General features: G+C 38.7%; 2 long non-coding RNA genes across 2 annotated transcripts in view; one reads left to right on the top strand and one right to left on the bottom strand.

Moving 5' to 3' along the window:
- The window catches only part of LOC141487794 (uncharacterized), a 125,529-nt gene that overhangs the window by 17,696 nt on the left and 92,425 nt on the right, over positions 1-15,408 (top strand). The window lies entirely within an intron of this gene.
- On the bottom strand, positions 1,811-10,314 carry LOC141489837 (uncharacterized). Its single transcript, XR_012469001.1, has 3 exons — positions 9,771-10,314; positions 4,138-4,329; positions 1,811-2,100 (listed from the first exon to the last, which is right to left on the bottom strand). It is a non-coding gene; the product is annotated as an uncharacterized LOC141489837 (long non-coding RNA).

The following is a 15,408-nucleotide window of genomic DNA, read 5'->3' as shown; positions in this document are numbered from 1 at the left end:
ACCTGGGTTAATTTTATTGACCTGCTCCCCTTCACACTTTTTTTCTTTTTTTACAAGGGAAAGCTTTTAGGGCAGTGTCAGGTGAGGTGTATATTTAGACATGATGATGATGAATAAGCAAAATACATGAAAATTAAAAATTACCAAGAAGAAAGAGACAGTATGAAGTAGTAGAAAGCACATGGTTCTATTCTCACCCTCACTACTTCCTAGCTGTGTGACAATGGGCAAGTCCTTAAGCTCTCTGAGTTTTCAATGTCTCCTCTTCAAAATGGGGGCAATAATGCCCACCCTGTTCACTCATGGTTTTGTTGAGAGGATTTTCAAGGTAATGTTTGTGATCACACTTTGAAAATTATAAATTGAGATATAAATGTAATCTCATTATTACTAATTATGGGTAGAGGGAAAGAGGAAAAAAGGATAGGATTCTTATTAGTTTTTTTAACTTCCATTTCCCTCTCACTGGCCTCATTCCTCCTTTGCTCATTCTCTGTTGTTTTTTTTATGTGTTTGATTGAATGAATGAATGAACGAGCACAGTCCAACCTGCAATCAGTCTCTCTATTCTGGAATTATTCTTATAATTATAAGCATAGCACCCACAGGTTTTCCTGGAAACCAAAAGCATAGATTCCAAAAGTTTTCCTTCAAAGCAAAATGATTATTCATATAACAAATATCTGAGCCTTAAATGGGAGTAAAACATTAACTCTAAAATCTGTGAAGTCCATTTAAACACTCTCCTATAGTTGTTCCACAAACTTCATATTCTGCTCAATACTCATGCCTATATGTTAAGTTTTGGGCCTCAATCTGTCCCTGTACTCTCCCAAGAAAGGGGGATTAAGAGTTCTTAATTCTCACCCACTCCCTTCCTGAGGTTTTTGTTTAACTTTTGCCTTTTAAAAACTTTTTAAAAGACATCACTAAATTCTTATAACAGGTGAGATTGATTTCAGACAAAAGGATGTGAGATCAAGGTAGAGAGAGAGAGAGAGAGAGAGAGAGAGAGAGAGAGAGAGAGAGAGAGAGAGAGAAGTCAAAGAAACAAGACAAAAATTCATTTCTTCTTTACCTATTCAGTCTCCTCTGGAAGCACTGATGGGATAAAAGGTAAAGAAGTAAATCTGCCATTTATTAATTGTGCACTGGACTCTGTCTCCTACATTAGCTTCACAGTCCACTTGGAATAAAGGGATGGGCAGGTAAACTCCAGCCACAGATGGTCTAGAAAACTGTTCTACACATTTAGCTGCACAATTCCACTCCCAGGTACAGCTTCTGGTTATCAACCTGGCTACTGGAAATAGATGAGAGAGGCTTTTAAAAAATATTTTTTCCTTTCCCCAATTTATATGCAAAGACAATTTTTATCATTTATTTTTTTAATAAATTTTGAGTTCCAAATTTTCTCTCTTACTCACCACCCCTCTCCCTGAGACAGTAAGAAATTTGAAAAAGTTTTTACATATTACTATATTGATGATGTTTATCCTTCTTGAAAAAGACCATTACAACAGGGGGGTGATGCCATGACAAGCAATGAATTGGATTTGAGTGAGGCTTGCTGTACAAAGTCACCAACCTCATTTTCTCCTCTGGCATCATGTGGGTCCAGTGGCCAGATATGGATTAGGATGACTGCAGATGGCCCTGGATATGAAGCAATAGAGGTTAAGTAACTCACCCAAGGTCACACAGTAAGTGTCTACAGTCAGATTTGAACCCAGGTCTTCCTGACTCCAAGGTTGATCTCTATCCTCTTCATCACTTAGCTGCCTGTTCAATCATGCAAACCATAATACTATATAGGCATGTTGTAAAAGAATTCACAGAACCAAAGAAAAAACATGAAAAAAATACAGAAAGTGAAAAATAGTATGCTTTGATTTGTATTCAGACTCCATCAATTCTTCCTCTAGAGATGGAGAGCATTTTCATCACAAATTCATTAGATTGTCTTGTAACATTGTATTGTGGGGAATAGCTTAATCATTCAGTTGATTTTCATCAAGTGTTGCTGTTTCTGAGTACAGTATTCTCCAGATTCTGCTCACTTCATTTTTCATCAGTTCATATAAGTCTTTCCAGGATTTTCTGAAATCAATTTGATTATCATTTATGACATAGTAATATTCCATTACTATCATACACCACAACCTGTTCAGCTGTTTCTCAATTGCTAAACATCCCTTCAGTTTCCAGTTCTTTGCCACTACAAAAAGAGTTGATATGTAGCTATTTTATTCTGCCAGATGTGTTTTTCTTCTAAGAGATTATAATTTTTGAAGGGGCAGAAGAAAATACAACAGAGGTAGTGGGCTGCTTACTGTCTCCTGATCTTGTGTGTAGGGCAAGGCATGTCTGTGATTAGTATGATGGAGAGGCTCATCATAACCCCTCATCCATCCCCCTATCTATTATAGGCTTGATATTTCCTTCATTAGAGTAATTCCCAAAGTATTCTCTCCATAAAGTGCACAGAGATTCCCTGGGGAAAATATTAAATCAGTCCTATTAGTAGGATTAATTTATCAGATAAATTAGTTGTCACCTATTAGAAATCAAAGCTTTGAGGAAATATAATAAGGTAAATGTTAGTAGAGAGAAGACAAATAAGAGACTGAGACTGGGTGGGGAAGAAATGTCTTACTTAGCATTAGTACATTAGTATAAAGGGTATTGAGCAACCTGAGGCCATTCCTGCCCACAGTATGAGAATATGCAATACCTGGTATTAGGAAACAAAGAGAGAATTTATCAGTTTTGAAGAAGAGCATGGTAATGAGAGAGAGAGAGAGAGAGAGAGAGAGAGAGAGAGAGAGAGAGAGAGAGAGAGAGAGAGAAACAGAGAGAAACAGAGAGAAACAGAGTGAAAGAAAGACACAAAGAGTTGATTTAAGCTCAATAGTACCTCTCACTTTAGTACCTTCATTTCTGGTCATATAACAGCTACTTAAGTTCAGGCCTTCATTATCTTAACTATTGTAATAACCTTTTACTTGGCTTCCCTGTTTCCAGTCTTTCCCCTCTACAGTCTATCCTCTACATAGCAATCACAAGAATCTTTCTCACCATGTCACTCTACTCAAAAGCTTTCAGTGATTGTTTTGCCTTTATAAAAACCTATGAACTCTTTGTAGCATTTAAAGCCCTTCACAATACGACTCACACCTTTTTCCAACTCATTTCTTATTACTCCCTTCACACTCTGCAGCCAAGGAAGGAAGGAAGGAGGGAGGGAGGGAGGGAGGGAGGGAGGGAGGGAAGGAAGGAAGGAAGGAAGGAAGGAAGGAAGGAAGGAAGGAAGGAAGGAAGGAGGGAGGGGAGGGAGGGAGGGAGGGAGGGAGGAAGGAAGGAAGGAAGGAAGGAAGGAAGGAAGGAAGGAAGGAAGGAAGGAAGGAAGGAAGGAAGGAAGGGAAGGAAGGAACACTTCAAGATTCTCCAATATTGGTAGCTACCTATCTAGTTGGGATATTATGGGAGAAAGGTATAGTGAACAATCAAATGACTAAAGTAACCCTAGAACAATCTCAGAGATGAGATTGGAAAAATACTTTGAAGTTATCCTTAAGGAGGTCTTGAATGGGGCACCTAGGTGGTGCAGTGGATAAGAACTCTGGCCCTGGAATCAGGAGTACCTGAGTACAAATCTGGCTTAGCCCTGTGGCCTTGGGCAAACCCCTTAACCCCATTGCCTTGCAAAAAAAAGGTCTTGAATGACTGGTTAAGAAATAGGCTATATTTTAGTTTGAAAATAATTATATTAGATAGCAATGGGTTACAAAAAAAAGACATCATGAATATAAAATGCAATCAATGAATAATATGAAGATTGCCTTAATTTGTTTTAAGTCAAAAGTTTGCACATAATAAAATTTAAAAAATGCAAACCTCTGTTTAGGCACAACCCCTATCAATACCCACAGTACAAGGATGAACTGGGATCACTCAGGGGTTACATTGGGCCATTGACTGAGCACTAAGCTTTAATGCTGTCACATTATTTTCTATTTATTTTCTCAACTATTTTCCTAAATAAACATTTATGAAGTACCTAATACATATTACTCTTCAATGGTGCTAGAGGCAATATAAAAACAAATACACTACCTCTGGTTAATTAGCCCATACCTTATCTCTTTACCTATAGGTGTTTCTAGAATTCTTGTCTTGTCCCCATCATGTTTCATGTACTTTTGTACCCACCATAAGGTAGCATACTTATCTGGGAGAATAGGACAGAGGGTCACAGCATATATGGAAAGTACATTGTCAGAACCAAGAGAACCTGTAAGGGCCATTTGATGCTAAGCAAAGAAGTATCTAGAAAGATAAATAAAAGAAAGTCTGGTAAGGAGTGAAGGACCCCTGGGATGGCAAAAAAAGATGTATGTCTGAGATAAGGGGTCAGGTTGAGGTGGTATTTGCAGCAATGTCCTCTATAAAGAAAGAGGAATGGATGACATGACCTTTCACAGGTCCTTCTAAATCTGTGCTTCTCTGAAAGATGTACTCCGAGAAGAGGGAATGATTTTCAAGTTGGGGAGAAGTTAGAAATCAATGCAGAAGGCTATGGGGAGTCTGCAAGATAACAAACTGACTGATGAAGATGAGCCAGTTCAGCAGGCTCAGCAGGAAAGTACCAAGCACTGAGGCACTTGGCAGATCCCCATATCATATCTCCCATTTTGGAAATTAGATCTTTCCACTCTCTAGGCTGGGACTCAGTACTCATTTCCCTGCTAAATTACAGTTTATAATGCAATTTTTGTAGTTGCTAATGATAAAATCAAACTGAATTTTACTTCTAGACTTTGCCCTAAATTAGTTATTTTTATGTCTTGCATGACCTTAGCACAGTGGGAGAAATGAACTCCATTTTTTTATTCAGCTGCCAACAGACAGTGGAACTGTAGGGTTTTTTTAATTTATTTTTTATTCTCATTTTGTACAAATGTTTTTCTTTACATTAATAAAATATACTTGTTTACAAATAAACAAAATACCCCTTCCCCCATGAATATAGATAGACTTGCTTGGGCAAAAATGTAAAGGGGGGAGAAAAAAATTAAAATAAAAAAAATAATAGTAATAATTGTAGTTATGGCCAGGTGGTGCAATGGACGAAGCACCAGCCCTGGAGCCACGAGCACCCGAGTCCATATCCAGCCTCGTAAACTCAATAATCACCCAGCCATGTGACATGCAAGCCACCTGATCCCCACTGCCCTGCAAAAACCAAAAAGAAGAAAAAAAAAAGACCCAAAATAAAATAAAATAGTAATAATAGTAGGGGTGGCTGGGTGGCAGACAGAGCATTGGCCCTTGAGCCAGGAGCACCTGGGTTTAAATCCGGCCCCAGACACCCAATGATCACCCTGCTATGTGGCCACAGGCAGGCCACCCAGCCCCACTTGCCCTGCACCTTCCCCCAAATAATAATAACAAAAAATGTGTTTCAGTCTTTGTTTCAACACCATCAACTCTGTCATGAGTGGATCACATTCTTTATGATAAGTCCATCACAAAAGTTACTTCCATATTTTTCCAACGTTGCCATTGCTGATTGCAACTCCCTCCTTTCTTATTTCTCCACTACCATGTACTATGTTTTCTCTCTCCTTTCACTCTGACTCTGCTGTAGGGTTGCTGAGTGGCGCCGCAGACAGATTCCCTGGTCCTGGGGCCAAGAGACCTCGAGTCCCCCCTACCACCCCTTAGGCCCAGAATCCACCTGACCCTATGGTCCTGGGCAGGCCATCCAAACCCAGCCCCTTGCAAGAAGTAAAAAAAGAAAATGTGTTATATCTGACCACTGTCCCCCCCATGGTCCATCCTCTCCTCCTTTATTCACATCCCCACCCCTTCCCCCTGCTCCCCCCTCTCCTTCTTACTCCAGATGTCTATACCCCATTGAGTATATTTGCTGTTTCCTCTCCTAGCCATCTCTGATGAGAGCAAAGGTTGCCTTATTCCCCCTTGCCTCCCCCCTTCCATATCATTGCAATAGCTCATTGTAATAAAAAAAATCTTATTATGTGAAATAGCTTGGACTATTCCCCCTCTCCTTTTTCTTTCTCCCATTCCATTTCCCTTTTTTTCTTATTGACTCCATTTTTACACCATATTTTATCTTCAAATTCAGCTTTCTCTTGTGCTTCAACTATAAAAGCTCCCTCTACCTGCTCTATTAACTGAGATGGTTCATATGAATATTATCAGTATCATTTTTCTATACATGCAGTTCATCCTCATTAAGTCCCTCATATTTTCCCCCCTCTCCTCCAATCTCCATGATCCACCTGAGTCCTGTATCTGAAGATCAAACCTTCTGTTCAGCTCTGGCCATTCCAAAAGGAACCTTTGAAATTCCCCTGGTTCATTGAAAGTCCATCTTTTTCCCTGGAAGAGGACATTCAGCCTTGCTGGGTAGTTCATTCTTGGCTGCATTCTAAGCTCTTTTGCCTTCCGGTATATTGTATTCCAAGCCCTACGAGCTTCTAATGTAGTTGCTGCTAAGTCCTGTGTGATCCTGACTGCAGCTCCACGATATTTGTACTGTGTCCTTCTGGCTGCTTGTAATATTTTCTCTTTGACTTGGGAGTTCTGGAACTTGGCTATAATATTCCTGTGGGTTGGTTTTTGGGGATCTCTTTCTCGGGGGGATCGGTGGATTCTCTCCATTTCTATTTTGCCCTCTGCTTCTAGAATATCAGGGCAATTTTCCTGTACTAATTCTTTGAAAATGATGTCAAGGCTCTTTTCCTGATCATGACTTTCAGGTATTCCAATAATTTTCAAATTATCTTTCCTAAGTCTGTTTTCCATATCAGTTGCTTTTTCAATGAGATATTTCACATTTTCTTCTAATTTTTCATTTTTTTGGTTTTGAAGTATTGATTTCTGATTTCTGGTAAATTCATCAATATCCCTGAATTCTATTCTTTGTCTGAAGGATTTATTCTCTTCAGAGAGTTTTCTTATCTTTTTTTCCATCTGTCCAATTTTGCTTTTTAAAGCATTCTTCTCCTCAATAACTTTGTGAACTGTTTTATCCATTTGACCTAAGCTGTTTTTTAGCATGCTATTTTCTTCAGCATTTTTTTTGGATTTACTTGACTAAGCTGCTGACTTCAATTTCATGTTTTCCCTTCATCTCTCTCCTTTCTTTTCCCAGTTTTTCTTCTAACTCCCTCATTTGATTTTCAAAGTCTTTTTTGAGCTCTATCATAGCCTGAGCCCAATTTCTGTTTTTCTTGGAGTCTTTAGATGCAGGAGCTTGTGCTTCCTCATCTTCAGACTGAGTGTTTTGATCCTTCTTAGGCTCATGTGCAAAATATTTCTCAATGGTCTTCCTCTTGTTTCTTTGTTTGTTCATTTTCCCAGCCTAAGCCTGTTTTTTGGGGGTGCTTCCTGAGCTTTTGGGACACTCCCGCAAGGGTCTCAGTGTGTGAGGTTCTGTCCTCCCTCCTGGTCTGTGAATGACCATATGTGCCCCCCTCTGCCACAGGGCTGAGGTGGGGGGGCCCTGCTTGTGGTCAGAGCCCCAGAGTCCTGTTCCAGGGGCAGAGGATAGAGCTCTGCAGTCTCTCTTCACTCCCCTCCCTCAGCTCAATGGGCTCATGCCCTGGGGGCTCCTGCTTACCAGCTCTGCCTGCTTCTGTTTCCTGGATCAGGGCTGGGGAAAGACCATGCTGCTTGCTGTGTGCCCTGAGGGCTGGGCTCCAAGTGCTCTGGCAGAGGTCCCCCGCTGTTCCCCCACTCAGTGCAGGTGCTCCCTGGGGTGCAGCTCAGGAGACTCCCCCGCTTCTGTGAGCTGAGGCTCCCAATGCCCTGGGGCTGCCTCCAGGAGGCTGAAGTTCTTTGGCTCTGGAGGGCCACCCCTCTGGTGGGCCGCCCCTCCGGCCCCAGGGAACAGAGCCTTTCTGCTCTTTTCCAGGTTACCTTCAGTAGGAGAACTGCCTCACTGGGTCCCTTTGTGGGTTCTGTCTCTCCTAAGTTTAGTTAGAGTCCTTAGTTTATGAGTTTTTATCAGAGAGCTCCTAAGACTTGATCACTTCATGTCGCCATCTTGGCTCTGCCCCCGCAACTGTAGGTTTTTAATCTGTGCCCATTCTGGGGTGAATGGGGCTGTGACTATAAACCTTAAAGACACTTTGAGTCTAAGCTTCCATACATGGTCTCAAGTCATTTGTTTAGAGGCATCACATGAGAACTGAGATTTCTTGTATTTAGTCACCTTTCTTTTTTTTGCAAGGCAAATGGGGTTAAGTGGCTTTCCCAAGGCCACACAACTAGGTAATTATTAAGTGTCTGAGGCTGAATTTGAACCCAGGTACTCCTGACTCCAGGGCCGGTGCTTTATCCACTGCGCCACCTAGCCAGCCCATTTAGTCACCTTTCAAGAACCCCTTTTGGGAAACGTTGGCAGTTATCCCTAGGCTTGTTTGTATTTTAACTGAAAGAATTTACTGTGGCATCTTGAATTTCATTGTTTTTTAGAGACTTTATGTTATATTGCAAATGAAAACTGGTACTCAAGTCACTTGTGGGAAGGGAGAACTGTATAACATTTCTATTCTTAATTCAGTAGTAGAGGAAGATGCTTTTTAAGGAGATGACTGGGATCATAGGATCTTAGGTTTAAGCTGAAGGAAATCTCTGCCATTATCCAGCTCAAATCTCTCATTTTATAGGAAATGAATTATTCTTGATCCACCATTATCATCAAGAATTTAATAGGTGCCTGATAGAATTGTCTAAGCAACATTACTCTGGACTAAAATAGAAACTGTATGTCAAAATCCAAATTAAAACATTAAACTAATGAGAATAGTCAGTGAAGTATTTATTGATACCACAATTTCACTAGTTTAAAAACATAATTAAGACAGTGTCATATGAGGGTGAAAGCCTAAGAATTAGAGTAAAAAGATTCCAATCACAGTTTTACCATTCACTTGACAAGTCTGTATTGCACCTATTTGGTGCAAAGACAAATATGAAAGGGTATCAAGGAGTTTATATTCTCCAGAGGCAAATAGCAAATGTGCATGTAAATCAAAAAGTACAAAAAGGACATGTATTTTTAGGAACTAATAACTGAAGAAATAAGGAAAGCCTCTTCCCAGTCTCCAGATAAGAGGTAGTACTAGAGTTGACCCTTGAAGGAAATTAAGAATCATGAGAGATGTAAGTGAGAAAGGAGTATATGAGGAATGAGGGAATAGCATGAAGGCAGGAAATAGAATATTAAGTATGAGGAAGAACGGGTTGGTGAGTATAACTTTAAAAAGTGATGTTTCTTTAGAATCAGAAGTTTTTATTAAAATGGAAAGAGGTGATTAATTTCTTAAGTCCACACTAATTCCCTTATCTGTTGACAAATCTATCTCCAAATGAGTGATAATATGATAAATTGGGGTTTGCTCTAGGAAAAGAAAGAGTTCCCACATAAATTTACAAAAGACTCATAGGTAGTTATCTTTAAATTCACTTAAGATCTTAGGAGGTATAGGTAGAGGAGTACATTCCAAGGATGAAAGACGATGGCATATAGGTAGGAGATGGGGCATACTGCATACTGCCAGTTCTAGGGTTGGTGTTTTGAGGGGGTTTCAATCTAACTTTGTAGGTGAACTGGGCATCAGAATGGGATATGCTGAAAAGAATTAGCAGCAGGAAAAAAAAGGCTTATCCACTTTCCCTTTTTAGATAGGAAAGGTTCCAACTCTGATGAGTGTTAGTCAGTTTTCATCACTTACCAGGTGTTCCAGAGCAGTGATTGATGGGGGAAGAAAGGTATGATTTTTTACCACTGCCTCCCACAACTGTGCTTTGTATATCTAAGCATTGTAATTGTTGAGAGATCTCATAGACATTTGACTCCCTTGAAGGTTCTCACAGAGATAGGGCTTTGTGTCTCACAACCATGGTTACACCTGTGAAATATCCCCATAGCCCAGTGGTCTACACCTTTACATAAGTAGTTATGAGCTCATAAGGGGCTTCATGACAAAAGAAAGACCAAAGATGCTATTGTTTGTTCATGGTATGAATTTCTAATTTAATGCTTCACTCTCCTAAACCATCGCTTTCTCTCCATGCATTGTAGTAAACACCACAAGCTGGATGCTTATCACTGCTGACTTGAAATATTCTAATTACTTCTCCATTGGTCTCCCTACTTTCAGAATCCCCCTTTGCCAATCATCCTCCACAAAGCAGCTAAATTTATATCCCTAAAGTTCAGAACTAACCCTGTTAGAATTTTATTCAAGAAGTTTCCGTGTCCAACGCCTTTAGGGTAGGTTACAAAGTCATCTAGTTAGCAGCTGCCAAGACAACCAGCTGGCTTAGAGGATAAGAGTATTGAGTCAAGAATCAGGAAGACTTGAATTTAGATATGAACTCAGACATTTCCTAATTATGCGACAAGTCACCTAACTTCTATCTGCTTCAATTTCCTCAACTGTAAATGGGTATAAAAATACTACCTATCTGGTACATTGTGAAAACTATAAATGCTGATTTCCTTTGCTTATTTAGAACTCTTTATAATCCATCTTTTCAGAATGATTTCACATAAATCTCCCTCACACATTCTATGTTCTAGCCAAACTAGCTTAGTTTCTCTTCCCCCTATATGGAAGTCTGCCTCCCTCCTCCATGCCCTTGCAAAAGCTTTCCCCCATGCCTAGAATGTTCTCCCTTACCATCTCTGCCTTTAGAATCCTTTGTTCTTCAAGATTCAACTCAAGTACCACCTCCTGTTCTAGGTCTTGCTTCATCTCCCTAGGGGCTGATGCTCCCTCACCCATTCCTGAAATTAACTATTCCTTTTTTTAGGTATTTTGCTGTCACATTTATTGTACTTTTCTGTGTACAGGTGGTTTCCTTCTAGTAAAAGATTCTCAAGGGCAGTACTTAGCAAAATGCTTGCAGCAGAATGGGTTCTCAATAAATGCTTATTGATCAATTGCTTAGTAATAAATGTATGTTACTGCTGGATCTCTGACTACTGCTCCTCCTTCACTGATTCCTCTTACTGCCTCCTAAACCTGGGGTGTCTTTAAACTGACCTTGATCCTCTTCTCTCTCTCTCTCTCTCTCTCTCTCTCTCTCTCTCTCTCTCTCTCTCTCTCTCTCTCTCTCTCTCCTTCCTCTGCAATCTCATATATAATTCTCATTTCAATCATTTTCGCATATCTAGATCTCCAGTTCTGATATCTTCCCTGACTTCATATTTTCATTTCACTTTTATCTCTCATTGCCTGAAAGATAGCTATACATAAAAATTTTCAGGTATATTAAACTAAATAGACAATAAATAAACTAAATATGCAAGGTATTCCAAAAGTCTTGGTTCAGTTTTAAGCTTTAATAATTAAAGTAACTTTAAAATAAGTTTTAAATTAGGAAGAAAAAAATCATTTGTATAGTGCCTACTATGTGCAAGGTTTTTTGCTAAGCATTTTATAAATATTATTTATTTGTTATTATCCTCATTTTCAATGGAAGAAACTGAGGCAGAGAGAGATTAGGTGACTTGCCCAGGGTCACAGAGCTAATAAATGTCCATGGCATACTTTGAACTCAAGTCTTCCTGATTTCTGGTATAGCATCCTATCTATTGTGCCACCCAACTTCCTCTACACTAAGATGAGTGTTAGTTGAACTCAACTATTCCTGCCTTGCCTTACTATCTCCATCAAAGTAAGTAATCACTGCTCATAAGGCTTATTATTTTCCCATGAAATATGTACTAGTTAGATTATAAGATATCAGAACTTGAAGAAAACATGTAAATCATTTTGGTCATGTTGATTAATTTTGCAATTTAGAAAACTAGGGCCCAGAGAGGTTATATGAATCTTCTGGAGTTACATAGCTAATAAATGGCACATATAGGCTTTTAAACCCAGGTCTTCTAACAGATAATTGAGTGCATTGCAAAATAATCCCCTTCATATTAATTCTTGAGAAGTACAATTTTGTTTGTAAGAGCCCTAGAAGCCTAAGAGAAGGAAAATTGTTTTTTGAGTTGCAGTGATCTTTGAGTTGCAGGGGGTTTACCAAGACAAAGATTCCCACAACCTGAGCTGAGAGATTCTTCTTGTCTTCGGCATAGGCAGACAGTCTATGCCTGGAATGTCCATAGTTCTCCCTTTCAGAGTAAAAGCCTAGGAGTAAAATACTTCCAACCCAGGCAATGTCAACAAACATTCACTAAAACAGCAACTCTCTGATAGGCACTAGGTAAGCTCTAACGATGTTACCTGGGACATGTAGAGAATACAGTGGTCAGATGAAGTCCTTTTCAACAAGCTCCCTTTTTCAGTGGAATGGCAAATTTATAGTTGGAAAGCACCAGTTCTAAAATCTGTCATTTACCTAAGATCTCAAATAAATCATATTACCTCTTTAGACTGTATTAAATTTTTCTCTATATAATCTCTAAGGACTCTTCTGGCACTAAATATCTATCATAGTATCTGTGATACTATGGATCTACAATCCTGTGCAGTTTCTCTATGCTAGAGCCAGCTCATACAACTCTCCAGAGAGTTGATTATTAAATTTTAAATAAGAACATTTTCACCATAGAATTCAACCTTCTCTCTCCTGAGCACCAATCCTATGTTCAACAACTGCTTTTGGGGAATCTCAACCTTGAGTTCCCATAGAGATCTCAAACTTTACATCTCCAGAAGAGACCTCATTTTATTTTTCATTAACCTATTTCTATTGAAGAACAATCAATCAATTAATCAACTGACATTTATTAAATGCCTACTATGTGCCAAGCATTATAAATGCACTGTCCTGTAAAGTATAACACTATCTTCCCAGTTACTCAGATATGAATCCTCAAAGTCCTCTGCTATTTTCTCTCACTCGATGCTATATCTAATCAGTTAACAAGTCCTACTGATTTGGGGGTTTTCTTGGCAAATATACCAGAGTAGTTTTGACATTTCTTTCTCCAGAATAACTTAAGACAGAATAGTGAATAATATTCTGAGACTTCAGAAGCTGATCCAGCTAAATGGTGCAGAGAACAGTGTCGGACCTGGCATCAGGAAGACTCATCTTCCTAAATTCAAATTTAGCCTCGGACACTTATTAACTATGTGATGCTAGGCAAGTCACTAAACCGTGTTTACCTCAGTTTTTTTTTAACTGAAAAATGAGCTGGAAAAGGAAATGGCAAACCACTTATCTTTGCCTAGAAAACCCTAAATGGAATCACAAAGAGTCAGACACAATCAACTGTCATACTCCTGTTCAAAAAAGCTTCACTGGTTTTCTGTTGCCTCTAGGATAAAACACAAACTCTCTATTTGACATTTAAAACCTTTCCAAGTTGAGCTCTGCCCTATTTTTTAGACTGATTTCATATAATATTCTCTCATACATTCCATGTACTAACCAAACTGACATAATTGCTATTCCTTGTACATGATGTTCTTTTGCAACTTTACACAGGAGTATCACTCATACCTAGAATACTCTCACTCTATGTCTCTGCCTTTCCAAATATCTAGGTCCTCTTAAGGCTCAACTGAAGTGTCTTTTTCTACACAAAGACTTTTCTGATATCTTCCTTGCTCCTATCACTCCCTTCTCATTCCAACTTGTAGTTGCTTTGTATAGATTTTGTCATCTGAGTAAGGTTGTGTTCCTCTAGTAGAGGGTGAGCTGCTTGAGGACAAGCAGCTGTTTTTATTTTTATCTTTATATCCCCAGCACTAGGTGTATTGAATAAATGCTTATCGAAATGAAGAGAAGGGGGGAAAAGGTTAGAATATTCTTTTAAAACTGGATGGTGAAAGGAGGAGAAGGATTCTTATTATAGGGTTTTCCTTAAAACCTACAGCAGCAATTTATTAGAATATGTAGATCAGGTATATAGTTAGGCATGAAAATAACAGAGAATAATAGTGGGTGGACAAGTGACCTGCTTTGTGTTTTTTCAGTTGTGCTATAAACATTACCTTAAGTTGGGAAATGGGAGTTGGGTTCGATATATTTTCTCTTATTTTTTCATTAGTTATTGGGGGTTTAGTAGAAAGTTTTCCTAATTGTGTCCACTGATGTCATTTATCTATTATGATAGGTACAATCAAAATTTTGACTTAATTGAAATGCACATTGAGCTGAGTCAGTTCATCATCTGCTGTGTCAGCTGCTGTTTCCTGAAGAATATAAAGTCAATTTGACCTCTAAAAACTAGGCCACTATTATTTAGTCAGTACTCTTTTTTGGTTAGCCAGCAACCTCTTGTTCCCATCCGGTATGTCCCTCACTTTTTCCTTATTATTTCCAAGGAATTGAAGGTATTTTTTAATTTTTATTTCAAGTAACTCTTGAAATTTCCAAAATTTCTCTACAAAAGAGATTGATCTTATACTCCTCACATTGTAACAAATACTAAAAGTTGAGGTCAATTCTACTATCAAATGGCTAGAGAGAAAAATGCAATGGCCTAAAAAAGTAGTTCATATACGTAGGTGTGTGTATACATATATGTGTGTATGTATATTATAGGGGCAACTAGGTGTTGCAGTGGAAAGAGTGCTGGGCCTGAAGTTAGGGAGTCTCATCTTCCTGAGTTAAAATCAGACTCTTATTAGCTACGTGACCCTGGGCAAGTTTTTAACCCTGTTTGTCTCAGTTTGCTCATCTATAAAATGAGTTGGAGAAAGAAAGGCAAATTTTCTTTGTCAGATGGCAAAGCCCTGCCAAGAAAATCCTCAAAGGAGTAATAAAGAGTTCAGTCAAAACAACTGAACAACAACAATAAAAATATATTATGTGTGTATGTATGTGTCTATGTATATACCTGTCATATATGCAAGAAGAGTGTTTTTTGGAATGCTTGTCTTAGTTGGATACATATCTATATGTGTTTATATATACATATATATATATATATATATATTTGTATGTTCATGTATATATACAGGGGGAGAGAGAGAGAGAGAGAGAGAGAGAGAGAGAGAGAGAGAGAGAGAGAGAGAGAGAGAGAGAGAGAGAGAGAGAAATCTTGCCCCTTGTGGAAAGTTGTATAGACTGATTCAGAGTGAAGGAAGCAGAGTTATGAGAATTGGAGACACAGATCAAGCACAATAAAAAGGAAAGCAGTATAGAAAGACTTCAGAACTCTGATCCATACAATGACCAATCCTAACTAAGCATACCTCCTACTTCTCACCAGAAAAGGGGGGGGCACTAAATTTAGAATGAAGCATAACTTCTTCATTACAAATCTTAAAGTATTGGGGAGTTACTGGTGCATTACAGAGATGTCAAAGGGAAAAGTATCGATATTATTAAGAAATAAAGAAAAGACACAAATATATTATAGTCTAATTTTTTTTTTAGAAACACTATAGCTCG

The sequence above is a fragment of the Macrotis lagotis genome, chromosome 5, assembly GCF_037893015.1.
Source record: "Macrotis lagotis isolate mMagLag1 chromosome 5, bilby.v1.9.chrom.fasta, whole genome shotgun sequence".
NCBI classification, from domain to species: Eukaryota; Metazoa; Chordata; class Mammalia; order Peramelemorphia; family Peramelidae; genus Macrotis; species Macrotis lagotis.
The sequence above is the reverse complement of the archived record's forward strand: the minus strand, read 5'-3'. Positions and strand labels throughout refer to the sequence as shown.